Genomic DNA, 18079 nt, shown 5'->3' with positions numbered 1-18079 from the left:
GGCCCCTCTTTGTCCCTAGCAGGAACGCTGGTCATTTAAGTTGCTTGGAAAAACAGCAAATGTTTGGTCTATGGAATGGGTGATGCTTCTACAAGGGGTTCGTACAGTAAGGAGAGTAACGCAGACCAACAGTACTAAACATCATTTCCTGCATTTGGCTTCAGAAGACTGATCGACAAAGACAGGATGAGGAGGCAAATTAAATTCTTGTGAGGAGAGAAGGCAAGTAAAATCTAAAATATATTTAACGGGAAAAGAAAATGAGAGAACTACTATCAAAACAGTTAGTGAGTAAGTACCACTTCCAGTGGAGATCAAATAGCTGACAAGGGAATGTCATTCATTCTCAAGCATTCCTCCACTATCATCACCAACAGTTATTTTAAGCCTTTAGGGTGCAAGGTTAAATATTTTGAAGTCATAGGTCTTGAGGTCAGATTAATTCAGTTCCCTAGGTTGCCCACGCAGATTCCACTTTGCACTTTGAACCTTCAACTTGCAGACTGCTGCCTCACAGCGCCGGGGACCTGGGTTTGATTCCTGGCTTGAGTCACTGTCTGTGCAGAGTCTGCACGTTCTCCCCCTGCCTGCATGGGCTTCCTTTCCTCCGGGTGCTCCAGTTTCCTCCCACAGTCCGAAAGTCGTGCTGGTTAGGTGCATTGGCCGTGCTAAATTCCCCCTCAGTGTACCCGAACAGGCGCCAGAGTTTTTTTTATTCATTCATGGGACATGGGTTTCGCTGGCCGGCCAACATTTATTGCCCACCTCTAGTTGCCCTTATTCAGAGGGCAGTTGAGAGTTAACAGATCGCTGTGGGTCTGGAGTCACATGTAGGCCAGACCAGGTAAGGGCGGCAGATTTCCTTCCCTAAAGGACATTAGTGAACCAGATGGGTTTTTCTGACAATCGACAATGGTTTACATGGTCATCAGTAGATTCTTAATTCCAGATATTTTTTATTGAATTCAAATTCCACCATTTTCTGTGGCGGGATTCGAACCCGAGTCCCCAGAACATGAGCTGAGTTACTGAATTAATAGTCTAACGATAATACCGCTAGGCCACCGCCTCCCCAGAGTGTGGCGACTAGGGGATTTTCACAGCAACTTCATTTCAATGTAAATGTAAGCCTACTTGTGACAGTAATAAATAAAACTTTTATTTTTAAATTTTTAAATGCTTACTGAGCCCTAGTGATTTATTAGAATGGAAGGCATGTGTCACATTAATACTAACCTTTCCATTGATGATCTTGTTGTTGGTTCTATAATAAGCACACAGGGAATTATAGTTTCCTTAGCATCAGTAAACAATGGATTTGTGTTTCATTATTGACAAATGAAGCTAATTACAATGCTTAAATGCAAATCAGTCTTGTGGAACTAATTTAACTGAAAACACTTTCTTACTCATCACACTCTCTTTTCCCTCATCAACCCCCTAGACACCATATTCCAACCAGATAGATGAAGATGCTCAGTTTCAGCTCTGACTCAGAAGGTTGGGGTTCAGGCCCCCAATCAGAGACTCAAACACATAATGCACGCATGCTCTTCCAGGCCCCACAACAGAAGTGTAGACCTCCCCCGTTGCGGACTCACCCCTCTTCGCCGATCCCGATCGAAGTGTCCAAGCAAAGTCCTGGGCATCCCCCACCACAGGACCCCGGCAACCTGATGTTGACTGGCAGCCTCTTGGCCGTGCAATTTGCACCTATTTCCTTTCAACTTCCTACAATGGGTGCCGAGGAAGTTAACCAAAATGACACCAAAAGAGAAAATACTGGAAAATCTCAGCAGGTCTGGCAGCATCTGTAAGGAGAGAAAAGAGCTGACGTTTCGAGTCCAGATGACCCTTTGTCTAAGCTCTGAGCAGAGCTTTGACAAAGGATCATCTGGACTCGAAACGTCAGCTCTTTTCTCTCCTTACAGCTGCTGCCAGGTCTGCTGAGATTTTCCAGTATTTTCTCTTTTGGGTTTCAGATTCCAGCATCCGCAGTAATTTGCTTTTAACCAAAATGACACGGTGGCACAGCGGTTAGTACTGCTGCCTCACAGTGCCAGGGACCTGAGTTCGATTCCCAGCTTGGTTCACTGTCTGTGTGGAGTCTGCACATTCTCCTCGTGTCTGCGTGGGTTTCCTTCGGGTGCTCCAGTTTCCTCCCACAGTCCAAATGAGATGCTGGTTAGGTGCATTGGCAATGCTAAATTCTCCCTCAGTGTACTCGAACAGGCACCAGAGTGTGGCAACTAAGGGATTTTCACAGTAACTTCACTGCAGTGTTAATATAAGCCTGTTTGTGACACTAGTACAATAAACTTTAAACAAAGGCACTGGAAGAGGTGCTGTAGCAGGGTAACCATATTTACAAAATTGAAAGTGGGGACGCACAGTGAAGTAGCCAAGGTAGAAAACATAAATGACGTAGCAAGGCAAATTTTTGAACAACCTTTCTATGTTTTAACAGTTGCACATATAAAGGACAAATGCAAAACAAAGGTGTACATAATTAATAATTTCATAATAAATGCTACCCAACTCATCACTCAAACCAGCCTCCCATCCATTGACTCTGTCTACGCTTCCCACTGCCTCGGAAAATCAGCCAACATAATTAAGGGCCCCACGCACCCCGGACATTCTCTCTTCCACCTTCTTCTGTTGGGAAAAAGATACAAAAGTCTGAGGTCACCGACCAACTGACTCAAAAACAGCTTACCTACTGCCATCAGACTTTTGAATGGATCTACCGCACATTAAATTGATCTTTCTCTACACCCTAGCTATGACTGTAACACTATACTCTGCACCCTCTCTTTTCCTTCTTTATGAACGGTATGCTTTGTCTGTATAGCATGCAAGGAACAATACTTTTCACTGTATACTTGTGGTGAACCATCGTTGGTTCCCACTGGATAGTACTGAGCCAGGGTCTGGCCAGTACTACAAGGATGTACATATGTTACTGTTGGGTTGTGCTATTGTTGCTGTTGGGGTTAGGGTGGGGTTGTTACACCTTTGTACTGTAGTGATGTGGCACATCCCAGTCGGGCTCCGCCTCCTGGGAGAGGTATAAGAGTCCCTGCTCTGGCCGGGACCCCTTCAGTCTGGGATAGTGTATATAATTACTGGCTGCTTCATTACAGTAAATAAAAGCCTTTCATTTACCGAGCATCAGGCCTCGTGTTTGAGTAGCGCATCAATACTAACGCATGTGACAATAATAAATCAAATAATTGCCATCAATCTGACATCACGCTACTGAACTGTTTTTAGAATCCGTTTATAAATATTACAATAACACAGTTCAGGAACCCAGTTTGGTCATTGAGTACTCATTCATATAACCCAGTCTGCGTTGGATCAACTTTTCCAAAAAAAAACAATAATAGAATTCGAACCAGCGTGTGCTATCTGAGCAGTTTTATGTTTAGTGGTACCTTCATTCTCTTTTGTAGATATCCTATCTCCAGTTGATGGATAATATTAAGCAGCATATTGAACATAATGCAGATGTGTCTCTTCCAATTTATCATCAATACAGAAAATCCTATTGAAGTTGGTTGTCAAAACAGTATTTACCCACAGCACAGTGGCGCTGTGGTTAGCACTGCTGCCTCACAGTGCCAGGGACCTAGGTTCAATTACGGCCTCAGGACACTGTCTGCATGGGGTTTACACGTTCCCCCTGTGTCTGCGTGGGTTTTCCTCTGGGTGCTCCGGTTTCCTCCCACAGTCCAAAGATGTGCGGGTTAGGTTGATTGGTAATACAGAATTGCCCCTTAGTGTCAGGGGGACTAGAAGGGTAAATACATGGTGTTATGGGGAAAGGGCATGGGTGGGATTGTTGTCGTTGCAGGCTTGATGGGCCGAATGGCCCTCCTTCTGCACTGTAGGGATTCTATAGCAGGATTTTGCGACCTCACTCAGGGCGAGGCTTGTAAAATCTTGCCCAAGGCTAACGGAGAATTCCATTCTACGAGCCTCACCCACCCCAAAATCGGTGCTGGTAAAATTCCGGCCTATGTTTTTGGCAATGCAATATCACTTTACATCAACTCTCAAATCTACGTCACATATGTGCTGTTTTTTGGCCAGTGCAGTAGCTATGGCAACAGCAATAGTGCTCTACATTTGTGCTATAGTTAATGGTAATAAGGATATGATTGAAATGTGCTGGATATTTCTCTCCAAATATGCACTTACTTTTATTTAGCCATTTAGCAGACACCTACATTCAAAGCAGGTACAGCTGTACCTCACTCATGCATTAAGCTTGCTTCCAACATGAGAAATTCAAACTTTGAGCATTTGGGGATGGGCTTTGTGAGCTGGTGCACCGTTCTATGGACACTGCTTATCCTGGGACACAGTACCACATCCGGGGACTGTCTCTGGACAATGGAGACAGACAGTCACCCTATATTAGAACAATACCAGAACTGAGAGGTTGTAAGTAGCACTGGGGGACTTTCTAGGTGAAAGACGTGCTGGTTAGGGTGCATTGGCCGTGCTAAATTCTCCCTCAGTGTACCCAAACAGGCGCCGGAGTGTGGCGACTGGAGGATTTTCACAGTAACATCATTGCAGTGTTAACGTAAGCCTACTTGTGACTAATAAATAAACTTTATCAGAAAAGATTGAACAGCTGGGTATTTTCTCTCGAAAAGAGACCACTGCAGGCTTTGCTATTAGAGGTATTTAAAATTATAAAATAATTTTGGGAGGTAGAAATTGAAATGTTTTGACTCGATAGAAGGCAAGACCATAACTAAGGGGCCAGAAATATAAAATAATTCCTAAAATTCCAGAGAAACTTATTTTTTTCAATTTATTTGTGTCACAAGTAGGCTTACATTAACACTGCAATGAAGTTGCTGTGAAAATCCCCTAGTTGCCACACTCCGGCGCCTGTTCGGGTTCACTAAGGGAGAATTTAAGTTTATTTATTAGTGCCATAAGTCGGCTTACATTAACACCGCAATGAAGTTATTTTTGCAGTAACTTCATTGCAGTGTTAATGTAAGCCTACTTGTGACACTCATAAATAAACTTTAAACGTTACTATGAAAATCCCCTAGTCGCCACACTCCGGCACCTGTTCGGGTAACACTGAGGGAGAATTTAGCACCGTCAATGCACCCTAACCCGCACGTCTTTCAGACTGTGGGAGGAAACCGGAGCACCCGGAGGAAACCCACGCAGACACGGGGAGAACGTGCAGACACCGCACAGACAGTGCCCCCACAGACAGTGACCCAAGGCCGGGAATCTGAACCCATGTCCCTGGCGCTGTGAGGCAGCAGCGCTAACCCACTGTGCACCACCCTGCGTTTACCCAGAGAGCGGGGGAGAATATGCAACTCACTACCACAGAGAGAGTGGTTGTGGTGAATAAGTATAGATAGACCTCAGGGGAAGCTAGATAAATAAGAGGGAGAAACGCGTAGAAGGACAAGCTGAGGTGCATGAGATGCGGAAAGGGACGGAAGGAGGAAAATAAATGTCAGTATGGCCCTGATGGTTAAATACTTTGTAATGCTTTATAAATTACATCTGACACTTGGGGAATTGACCGGGTTTCTATTCTTTAACACAGGAAGTACTGCTACCGGTTGTACTGCCCCCTACTGGTGCTCTAGCTTAAATCAGCTCAAGGGTCGAACCTAGGAATTTCCTGTTTACTTGTTATAGTTTTAAGCTGTCTCTTATTTCTTGCAACCAGCTAATGGAGCAACGAGATTTGAAAGGCTTTGCATTTACATGTTCCTTCCTTACATATAGGCTTTTAAACATTAATAGTTGACATTTTTTTAAAAACATCAAGGATAATTGAGGTAACATGCTTGTTGCTATGCCAACTGCAACAGTCAAATCATGTCACCTCCTATCCTGTCATTCTCTACCCCTCAGGTAGTCCAATGCATCAGGGCGAAGAAATACCTTGGACAACATTTTACTGTGTTTTCCTCATTTTGTACTCACAGCTATACTGGCTTGTGACTCCCAATTCCGTTCAAATGACTTTCCACAACCTTTGCTGGCACCTTTCCCTCAGTAACCGGGGAACAAGTGATCAGCCCCAAGTCCAGAAGACGTCCATGAGGTTCGGCCAGCTACAATCAAAGCCCCTTAACTAAGGCCAGGTGTCTTTTAACCAAGGCTGGCTCATTCTTGCCGCGTTTCGACTTGTAGGTAGCTTGGCTTTGATCATTTGGTTGTTTTTTACAAAATTGCTCTGAGCCAACTATGAATGGTATGTGGGCCAATGTATTAACACGTTGCCTCCAAACTGATGCTTAAAATTAGCACAGTTATGTTTCTGGATACCAAAGCAAATGATTCTATCCCCAGACGATCATTATGGGCATTTCACGAAAAAATATATATTTACTATAGCAGGATGCAATCTTATCTAAATTGCCAGACCTGCATTAGACAAAATAAAAATGACATGTGATTTGACACCCTGAATGGTAAAAGTGCCTGCATACACTCATCTACGTAACTGGAGCATTTTAACAAACTCAGTATTTGTTAGAACTGCTTTATTATGCCTTATCAGTTTTCCAAAATAAAGTTTCATTTGCCAAGTTTTTTTTTCCTGGTCCTGGGGGATTTTCTGTAAAATGGAAGCCTTGGAGAGTGATTTTTCAGGACCTTATTATCATTTTTGTAACTCTTGTGCTTCCAAAGCCAAAATATCAGTCCTCACATATTATGATGAGTAACCAACAGGGGGGGAGGATGGTGGGGAGTTGGTGGAGGGAAGGATACCCTGATTCATACTCTACGGAGACTTGGTGCAGACTTTCCCACACTCCTGACCAGCTGCAATATGTGTGCTTGTCTTTCCTTCCTTGATCAACAAAAACAAATAAAAAAATGACAAGGATAGTGAAAAATAACAACCCCGTTGTGTTCTATGAATACTAGTGGTGGATCACCTATGGAATTGGTCATTGTTACGGCACGACAGGTAAATGCAAAGCCGCCCAAATCTCATAGAATCATAGAATCCTTACAGTGCAGAAGGAGACCATTCCGTCCATCGAGTCCACACCGACAACAATCCCGCCCTGTCCCACCCCACAACCCCACACATCCACTCTGCCAATCCACCTAACCTACACATCCTGGGAGACTTAAGGGGCAATTTTGCATGGCCAATCAATCTAACCCGCACATCTTTGGAGTGTGGGAGGAAACCGGAGCACCCGGAGTAAGCCCACGTAGACACGGGGAGAACGTGCAGACTCCACACAGACAGTGACCCAAGCCGGGAATCGAACTGGGTCCCTGGCGCTGTGAGGCAGCAGTGCTAACCACTGTGCCGCAGTGCCACCCTCAAAGTAAAACTTGAAACAGCTGCCAGAACAGTTTTGCAATTTGTGTAATATGACGAGGTTTTCTGAAATCAGGAAATAACTTCTCAGGCCAAATGTGATTTTATATTAAAGCTAAGCATTTATTAAAATTACACCTAAAATACAACAATGCCTTCAGACAGTTAACAGTAAGTTTAGAAAATTTCCAAAATGGTCTTGGCTTAAAATAAACTCAGAATTAAACCTCCCTTCGAATGGCAACATTCCTTATAGATTTTTTGTAATCTATAAATCTAATCTATTCAGTAACGTTGCCACACAATGCCTTGCTGCTCTGTGAGCATTCTTTGAGAATGATTGCCAGATGGTTCTCCAGGTCTGGCCTTGTCCACACTCTGTCTTCTTTGAGATCTTACCAGCTGCAACACACACACACCCACACATACACACACAGAGTCATAGAGGTATACAGCACAGAAAAAAGGCACTCTGCCAGTCAAAGACAAACCACACTGTCTTAATGATTTCTTAAATCTGTTTCTCCCCTTCGATATTACACTCTATTGCTTACTGCAATACTTTAGAAGTTCCTTTTTCCCAGAATTGATCAATCCCTTTTTTAAAATATTTTAAAAGTAAATTTACTATTTTTCCCTCATCTACTTACAACCTTCCAGTTTGTGTATGTGTTCCCCTTTGAAATACAACGGCTAACTTCAAGCCACTTCTTTCATTGCATGATGTAATTCAAGGTCTCCTGATTTCCTCTGTCCATCACCATATCAAACCAACTGCCATTATACCCTTCTTATTGACTTTTGACCTTTGCAGTCTTTCTGTCTCAAATCCAATTAAACCAATCACACATTCGCAAACTTGTTTTCCAGTATATGAGAATATGATAGTGAAAATACAAAACAGAAACATTAAGGGCGGAATCTTACGAGAATGATTCTAAGTGTCCAGCTAGCGTGAAAATGGGAGAATTCCGGATCCTTTTTTTCAGCGAGTTTTCACGCCCAATGTTCTGCACTTAGAGACATTGAAAAAATGGCGTAGGTTTCTAGCTGCTGCAGGCAGTGGGCTGGGCTTAACTCGCCAGCCAGCCTGTAGAGGGAGCTAATGCACATGTGCAGACCTTTGATTCTGCGCATGCGCAATTTCAACAGCAGCCGTCTGATAGATGGAGAGTTGTCAGGCCCCTGCTGCTACAGGCAGTCTCACAAACTCTTCTGTGGGGGCCCGCAGCCGATCGCAAGTCCCACAGTGCACGGACACCTAGCCCCCCCCCCGCCGTCACAGACTGATTGAACCCCCCGATCCGATCACATCCACAGAGTGTGCAGCAGCCCCCCTCCCTTCCCGATCGGGTTGCCCCTTCAGGCCCTGCCTGCTATAAGCCCTGCCCCCTGGCCCCTTCCACACAGCTCCTGTCCCCGGCACTGCCCGGTGGGCAGGAGCCACCAGGAGCCTGGTGGGCATTGCCAAGGTATCAGGCTGGCAGTGCGAAGGTGCCAGGGTGGAACTGCAAAGCTGGCACTGCCAACAGGCATCCCACCTTGCCTTCGACCTCCCCAGGGGGAGTCTCAATGGCCTCCGGTTCCACCGGCGAGGCCAACACGACTGTTCCCGTTCATGGGGAGCAGGTGTTTTCCTCGCTGGAGAGAACCTCTCCTGGCGAGGCCATAAAGGCAAGTGAGCCCGGATGATTCAGCGCCGGGCTCACTAAAGAAATGGAAATCACTTCCAGCGAGAGGTTGACTCCGCCGGAAATCCGCCTCTCGTAAAATCGCGAGAGCGGAGAAATCGGGCGTGATGCTGATTTCTCAGCTCTCGCGCGATTTTACCAGCCCATCGATGGACAGAGCGAGCCGTTAAATCCTGACCCAAAATTGCTCGTTTTTCTGACATCGTGGTAATTTGGTGTATGGGTTTGTCTTGTATGTGGAGATTCAGCGCACCACCCAATGGACAATGTATCATTCTTCCGCTATATTAGACCTGGCTGGTCCCATTGTGGCCACAGGTCACATCTTGAGGTAATTGTGGGTGGGTGCAAAAGTTCCCACAGTTCTGTTTTGAAGAAGAGCTGATAAAGGTAGCTGTTATGAGTCAGAGGCCACAGAGGTTTACAGCATGGAAACAGGCCCTTCGGCCCAACTTGTCCATGCCGCCCTTTGTTTTTAAACCCCTAAGCTAATCCCAATTGCCCGCATTTGGCCCATATCCCTCTATACCCATCTTACCCATGTAACTGTCTAAATGCTTTTTAAAAGACAAAATTGTACCCGCCTCTACTACTATCTCTGGCAGCTCGTTCCAGACACTCACCACCCTCTGTGTGAAAAGATTGCCCCTCTAGACACTTTTGTATCTCTCCCATCTCACCTCAAACCTATGCCCTCTAGTTTTAGACTCGTCTACCTTTGGGAAAAGATATTGACTATCTAGCTGATCTGAGCCCCTCATTATTTTATAGACCTCTATAAGATCACCCCTCAGCCTCCTACGCTCCAGAGAAAAAAGTCCCAGTCTATCCAGCCTCTCCTTATAACTCAATCCATCAAGTCCAGGTAGCATCCTAGTAAATCTTTTCTGCACTCTTTCTAGTTTAATAATATCCTTTCTATAATAGGTTGACAGGAACTATACACAGTATTCCAAGTGTGGCCTTACCAATGTCTTGTACAACTTCAACAAGACGTGTTGACCTACTGCAAGGTCGATACCTTCTCAGTTTTAATGTTGTCAGTCACTCCCTTAAGCAATCTGAGTCATTCACAACCTTATATAAAGGCAAAATACTGTGGATGCTGGAATCTGAAACAAAAACAGAAAATGCTGGAAAATCTCAAAAGGTCTGACAGCATTTGTGGAGAGAGAATAGAGCCAACGTTTCGAGTCTGGATCCAGGTGCGAAATTCTCTCTCCACAGATGCTGTCAGACCTGCTGAGATTTTCCAGCATTTTCTGTTTTCATTCACAACCTTATTGGTTCCACAACCAAGTGCACAGATTGTCAAAATTAAACTTGAACTTTACAGGGCCAGAATATAAAAGGGAAGAAGTTTTTCTCCAGCTACCCTGATTAGATCACATCTAAAGTTTATTTATTAGTCACAAGTAAGGCTTACATTAACACTGCAATGAACCTACAATGAACTTGCAATTCCCCTGGTCGCCACAATCCGGCGCCTGTTCGGGTCAATGCACCTAACCAGCACGTCTTTCAGAATGTGGGAGGAAACCGGAGCACCCCCATGCAGACACAGGGAGAACGTGCAAACTCCACACAGACAGTGACCCAGCCGAGAATTGAACCCAGGTCTCTTGCGCTGTGAAACAGGAGTGCCAACCACTGTGCTACCATGCCACTGGAGTAACTATTGTGTACAGTTCTTGACACCGCGCCTTAGAAAGGATATATTTGCCTTGGAAGGAATGCATTTACTCGAATGTCATCAGGGTTCCAAGGGTTAGATTATGAGGAGAGTTTATGTAAACTAGGCTTGTGTTCCCTTGACAATTAATGAATGAACTTTCCTGCCCTCATCTGAACTACACAGTTCTCTGCTGGAGCTGCCACAAGTAATGGCTGCCATCCCCACGAGACATCTGCTAGATGTTAATACGAGTGGAATGTTGAAAGGTGAGGCACGGTAAATCATTATCAGATGTATCAATATTGTTAGCCAACGTATGCTGTCATATCCTGATGCATTTACAGTGCTGCTGGGAAAGGGTGGGCCCAACTGATGTGTCGTGGAATCATCACATTCTTCCCCTGCCTTTGCGTGACACGGTCCTGAATGTGCTGTGGTGTCACAAGCTTTTAAAGGCTTGCTACTCGAACATTATTTGCTTTGAGTGTTCCAGCACCAAGCCAATTTCCTGGTGCTGGTCTCTGCTGATTGTTTTACGATTTGGGAATATGGGAACTCACCACAATCTTCTCAAAGGGTAATTAAGAATGGGCAATAAATATTGGCCGAGCCATCAAAGCCCACAATGCGTGAATGAATAAAAAAGAACTGAACTCCATGAGGATTTTTATGACAATCTTACATATTTAAAATGCCATGAATATTACCTTTGATTTGATTTGGTTTGATTTATTATTGTCACATGTATTAACATACAATGAAAAGTATTGTTCCTTGCGCGCTATACAGACAAAACATACCGTTCATAGAGAAGGAAAGGAGAGAGTGCAGAATGTAGTGTTACAGTCATAGCTAGGGTGTGGAGAAAGATCAACTTAATGTGAGAGAGGTCCATTCAAAAGTCTGACGGCAGCAGGGAAGAAGCTGTTCTTGAGTCGGTTGGTACGTGACCTCAGACTTTTGTATCTTTTTCCCGACGGAAGAAGGTGGAAGAGAGAATGTCCGGGGTGCATGGGTCCTTGATTATGCTGGCTGCTTTTCCGAGGCAGCGGGAAGTGTAGACAGAGTCAATGGATGGGAGGCTGGTTTGTGTGATGGATTGGATAATGGATTGCATGACGGATACCTTTTAATATCCAAAATGCCATGGTGGGACTGGAACTTGTATCATCTGGATTATATATCCAAGAACATAAACACTACACTGTTGTATTCCATGTAAATAACCCAAATTGACTAGTTGAGGAGGCAATGACCTAGTGATATTATTGCTGGACTATTAATCCAGAAACTCAGCTAACGTTCTGGGAACCCAGCTTCAAATCCGCCATGGCAATGGTAGAATGTGAATTCAAGAAAATAATCTGGAATTAAGAATCTACTGATGACAATGAAACCATTGTGAATTGTCAGAAAAGCCCATCTGGTTCACTAATGTCCTTTAGGGAAGAAAATCTGCCACCCTTACCCAGTCTGGCCTACATGTGACTCTAGAGCCACAGCAATGTAGTTGACTCTCAAATGCCCTCTGCCACTCCGTTCAAGGGCAACTAGGGATGGGCAATAAATGCTAGCCAGTCAGCCCATGTCCCACAAATGAATAAAAAAAAGGTTTTCCCGCCAATGACTACACTTGGAAATATAAAGGTGCCAATCTTGGTTGTTCCAGTGACATTGGAGATTTTTTAAAAATTCAATGTAATAATGGTCTCTCTTTTGTCAAGCAGTTATGATGTCAATTCAGTGCATCAAAGAGTGGACCTAGGGACCTGATGGCAGTTTTTCAAACCACTAAGAATATCACCAATGCCACGGGAACAATCAAGGTTGGGACCTTTATATTTCCAAGTGTAGCTATTGGCAGGGAAAACTAGCCGATTATGGTTACCTACATGGAACACAACAATGTGGTGTTTGCATTCCTCGACTTGTAATCCAGATGATACAAGTTCCAGTCCCACCATGGCATTTTGGATATTAAAAAAGTGATATTAATGGCATTTTAAACGTGTAAGATTGTCATAAAAATTCTCATGATTTATTTTACAGAATCATAGAATCCCTACAGTGCAGAAGGAGGCCATTCAGCCCATCAGATCTGCACCGACCGCAATCCCAGCCAGGCCCTATCCCCGTAACCCCAGTATTTACCCTGCTTATCCCCCTGACACTAAGGGGCAATTTACCATGGTCAATTCACCTAGCCCACATATGATTGGACTATGGGAGGAAACCGGAGCACCGGGAGGAAACCCATGCAGACATGGGTAGAACGTGCAGACTTCAAACAAACAATGACCTGAAGTTGGAATTGAACGTGGATCCCTGGCACTGTGAGGCAGCAGTGCGAACCACTGTGTCACCATGCCTCCTTTTTTATTCATTCACGCATTGTGGGCTTTGCTGGCTAGGCCAACATTTATTGCCCATTCCTAATTGCCCTTTGAGAAGATTGTGGTGAGCTGCCTTCTTGAACCCCTAAGTCCATGTGATGTAGGTAAACCCACTGTGCTGTTAGGGAGGGAATTCCAGGATTTTGATCCAGTGACAAGTGAAGGAATGGTGATATATTTCCAAGTCAGGATGGTGAGTAGCTTGGAAGAGAACTTGCAGGTGGTGCTGTTCCCATGCATCCGCTGACCTTGTCCTTTTAGATAGTAGCAGTCATGGGTTTGGAAGGTACTGTCTAAGGAGCCTTGTTAAGTTCCTGCAGTGAATCTTGTAGATGGTACACCTGCTATAATTGTGTGTCAATGGTGGAGGGAGTGAATGCTTGTGGATGGGGTGCCAATCACCCATTAACCTATGTCATTTAAGGGAGGAAATCTGCTGTCCTTATCCTGTCTGGATCTATATGTGACTCAAATCCAAAGCAACGTGGTTGATTTTGATGGCCTTCTGTTGTGACCAAGCAAGCCACTTAGTAGAATCAAACAAAAGGTGTCTGCATCATCAAATTCTCAAGGACATATGTAAAATTTATGGGATGCACAGTGGCACTGCTGCCTCACAGGGACCCGGGTTCGATTCCAGCCTTGGCTGACATCCGCGTTGAGTTCGAAAGTTCTCCTTTGTGTCTGCGTGGGTTTCCTCTGGGTGCTCCAGTTTCCTCTTACAGTCCAAAGATGTGCAGGATTAGGTGGACTGGCCATGCTAAATTGCTCCTTAGTCTCCAAAGATGTGTAGGTTAGGGGGGATTAGCAGGGTAAATGTGTTGGTTTACAGGGTGCGGGGTGGACCTGGATAAGATGCTCTTTCAGAGAGTCAGTGTAGACTCGATGGGGCCGAATCGCCTCCTTCTGTACGAGAGGAGTCAATGATGATTCTATGAACAAGGAATGGACAATAAATACCACTCTTGTCTGGGACGCCTAAATATCAAAGAATAATTAAAAAATCTTAGCAATGAAATAATGCCTTAAAAGAAGGACTTTCAAGAGGAATTGATGTAACCATGTAATTGGGCCTCTTGTAATACAGGCACCAATCCAAACCCACCTCATTTATTAAGATCATAGATCATAGAATCCGTACAGTGCAGAAGGAGCCTGCATCAACAACAATCTCACCTAGAAGCTTTTTGCCGGCTCCAGTCTGATCCGCGCAGTGGGCGGGGCTTGGCGCTGCCGGAACGATCGGAGCTCTGAACTGCGCATGTGCAGTTCGAAAAAAATCTGAAACAGTGCGCACAGGCACGAAAGAAAAAGACAGCAGAGAGAGCAGAGAGGGGGGGGGGGGGGGGGGGGAGGATGGACTTGGGAGAGTCCTGCAAACTGAAAATAATGTAGCATCTTCTTTGTGCTGCCTAATTATCTATGGGAAAGGTAATTAAACTACAGTGTTCCAGTGAGCAATTAATGACCTGCATAATACATTTGTGATCTGTAACTGGATTGTTGATGCCCCTGTAGCCATGAGCCAGGTGCTCAAATGTTCAGAGTCATGTGGTGAACTTGGAAGAATTGTCCCCGTGGTGGAACTTGGTTGGAAATAAAATTCAAGGAGATGACTAAATCTGGGAAATCAACCATAGTGAAAAGAAGTTTGTATTGGCAACTCTTCTCTCACATTCCATGGCAGATGTGCCCCTACTTATGAATGTGATTTGCATGGGCAGAGTTGGGTGCAGCTAATCTGCCTCTGGAGCAGCCTTGGATCCTTTCTGTCATCTTGTTTTCATCTGAACATTGCACAGAATTAGATGAATTCCCTTTAGAAGATAATGTCAAAATTATAATCACAGGAACTAAAAACCTGACAGTCAAAAATTTGGGAAAATACTTCAAAATATATATCCCCCCATCCATATTTTGAAATATTTCGCCACAGTGTGGCAGCTAGGGGATTTTAGGGGATTAGGGGACTCAAGAACAGCTTCTTCCCTGCTGCCATCAGACTTTTGAATGGACCTAGCTCGCATTAAGTTGATCTTTCTCTACACCCTAGCTATGACTGTAACACTACATTCCGCACTCTCTCCTTTCCTTCTCCATGAACGGTATGCTTTGTCTGCATAGTGCGCAAGAAACAATACTTTTCACTGTATACTAATACATGTGACAATAATAGAGTCATAGAGGTTTACAGCATGGAAACAGGCCCTTCGGCCCAACTTGTCCATGCCGCCTTTTTTTTAAAGCCCTAAGCTAGTCCCAATTGTCCGCATTTGGCCCATATCCCTCTATACCCATCTTACCCATGTAACTGTCTAAATGCTTTTTAAAAGCCAAAATTGTACCCCCCTCTACTACTACCTCTGGCATAGAAAACATTAGCTGAGTTTCTACATTAACATTCTAGCAATAATACCACGAGGCCACTGCCTCCCCTCAAAATAAATCCAATCAAATTATTTTCCTTGTCCCCCCACCCCCCCCAATGATTACTTGTGCCCTTCAGATTACTGTCATGTTCCTGGAGACCCCAGACCATCCATGGAGGGTTGGCAATCCTCGATCCCACAGCTGCAAGAGGAGGGAGGTGGGGGGGGGGGGGGGGGGGGTGAGTAGGAAGCACAGTTCACATAATCTGACCAGTTTTCAGGCCTGAATGATAAGCAATAAAGTTTTACAGGTTTGCTGTCAAGTGTGCAATAAAGGGTGGAGTACTGGACTGGAATATTCCATATTCTGAAGGGGTGCCCTGCCTGCTTTTGTCGATGCTCTCACAAACTCAGCCAACTCAACAGAAGCAATTTTTATCACTTCATTTGCTATGCAGTCGTGCCAGAGAGCAGGAGGCGAATTGCCATGCCATTGTGGGCAGTGCCCCCTCAGTCTGTAGTCCTCCACCTCCCAGTAGTCGACAGACCTCCTCCCTCATACCTTTCGAGCCAATGGTTTCACCTAAAGGTGCAGCTCCCCTGGGCTAAATTGAGGTGTTCCTTGCAACAGTGAACCAAACCACCAGACTAAATTCGGCCGTATCCGGTGATTAGCGCATGGGAAGAAGAGCCATGAGCTGAGAAGGTAGGCTATAACACTGAAGTACACTAAAGAATAGCCCTCCGTGCACTGAGGAGGTCTTTAGACCAAGGTCTTTATGCGAAAAATGTGCGGAATGCAGTTGATGAAGATACTGTGAAGTTTTATTCTGTTACAGTGAGGAGAGGATGTGTCAAACCTGTACAAACCAGTAATAGCGTGTTCAGACCCTTGTGTGGACACGTGGAAAATACCGTTTACTTTCCTTCATAAGAGTGTAATTTTGTGTGAAGCTATATTAACTTTCCTGCTGTTTCCTTCACTGCAGTCAGTTGAGTTTGAATCAGTGAAAGATTGATCATTTCTTGCGTTGTTACTGTCACTGGTGTATTCACACTCCATCTGTCTTACAGAGGGGCTGTGCTGTCACCTGTGGGGTGGTTGGGCCGCTATGCAGTCTTAAGAACGGACACGGAGGTGGGGGGGGGGTCAGAATATAATCAGGCCTCACCATTTCCACAGAGAGCAATGGTGCAATATATTCCCTGTGTCAATTGACAAGAATCAAGGTGGGGTGGGAGCGGGGTGCTGTTGCTGATGGGACAATGTCTTGTCATTCTGTGAGGGAGGTTGAACTTAGTTGCGAAAACAACAGAGTCATGAACAAGTCAGGTGCTTTAAACAAATACTGTACAAAAATACCCTCTGTTGAATGTTCTGTTTTGTTTGTACTAGAATTATGTTGGGCAACAATATTTGTATCAGTTCCAATCCTTTATCCCCCTTGACTACAAAACATGGTGGCACAGTGGTCAGCACTGCTGCCTCACAGCACTAGGGAACCGGATTTGATTCCCGGCTTGGGTCACTGTCTGTGCGGAGTCCGCACGTTCTCCCCATGTCTGCATGGGTTTCCTCCGGGTGCTCTGGTTTCTTCCCACAGTCCGAAAGACGTGCTGGTGAGGTACATTGGCCGTGCTAAATTCTCCCTCAGTGTACCCGAACAGGCGCCGGAGTGTGGCGACGCGGGGATTTTCAGAGTAACTTCATTGCAGCGTTAATGTAAGCCTATTTATGACACTAATAAATAAACTTTTAAGGGAAGGAAATCTGCCATCCTTACCTGGTCTGGCCTACATGTGAGTCCGGAGCCTACTTGTGATACTAATAAGTAAACTTTAAAAACTTTATAAGGACCTCAAATCCTCTAGTTACTAACTTCTATTAAGGTGGCTGCCCTAGGGGATGCACATTTTCCGAGGGGTTACTGATTCCTCATTAAGCTTTTGGGACACATTGGGCGGAATTTTCCCGCCTAGCCTGCCATAGGAATTGTAGCGGGTGGGACGGACCATGCAAACGTCTGTTGACTTCGGGTGGGATTTTCCAGCCTTGGGGCAAGCAAGGCCAGAAAACTCCACCCATTGTATTTTATTGAAGACTGCTGTAGAGACTCGGAAATATATATTGGGTGCCTATCACTTTTTCAGGGATAGTGTAGAATTAACAGCGGGTCTGACCAGAAAGGGAGAAAGATTTGTATTTCTTTAGAAACCTTTCAGGATGTCCCCAAGTACAGTGTAGTCAATATGCAGTCACTGTTGCAAAGTAGAAAACACGACAGACAATTGTGCGTAGCAAGCTTCTACTCACAGCGAAGAGATGAGATGTATAAGTGATATTGTTTAAGGGATAAATAGTACTGGATGCCAAGATGAGTATTGCTTCTCTTTTACAAATAGTGTCAAAGATCTTTTGCCTCTCACTGAGGGGGCACTCTCCTGCAGTTTAACATCTCATCCGTATGCCGACACTTGGGGCAGTGCAGCACTCCTGCTCGCACAACGCAGCTCGATGATAATGATGACACAATGGCACAGTGGTTAGCACTGCTGCCTCACAGCGCCAGGGACCCGGGTTCGATTCCCAGCTTGGGGTCACTGTC

The 18079-nt window shown here is 44.8% G+C and overlaps 1 protein-coding gene across 1 annotated transcript in view; it reads left to right on the top strand.

The window, feature by feature from the left end:
- The window catches only part of LOC144507632 (breast cancer anti-estrogen resistance protein 3 homolog), a 33851-nt gene continuing 15772 nt past the window's right edge, over positions 1 to 18079 (top strand). Inside the window, exon 1 of the mRNA XM_078234788.1 lies at positions 1 to 222. The gene's annotated coding sequence lies outside the window, so the exon portion shown is untranslated. The remainder of the gene's footprint in view (positions 223 to 18079) is intronic.

The sequence above is a fragment of the Mustelus asterias genome, chromosome 19 (genome assembly GCF_964213995.1).
Source record: "Mustelus asterias chromosome 19, sMusAst1.hap1.1, whole genome shotgun sequence".
Classification (NCBI taxonomy): domain Eukaryota; kingdom Metazoa; phylum Chordata; class Chondrichthyes; order Carcharhiniformes; family Triakidae; genus Mustelus; species Mustelus asterias.
Note: the sequence above shows the minus strand (reverse complement) of the source record. Positions and strands in the feature narration are given on the sequence as shown.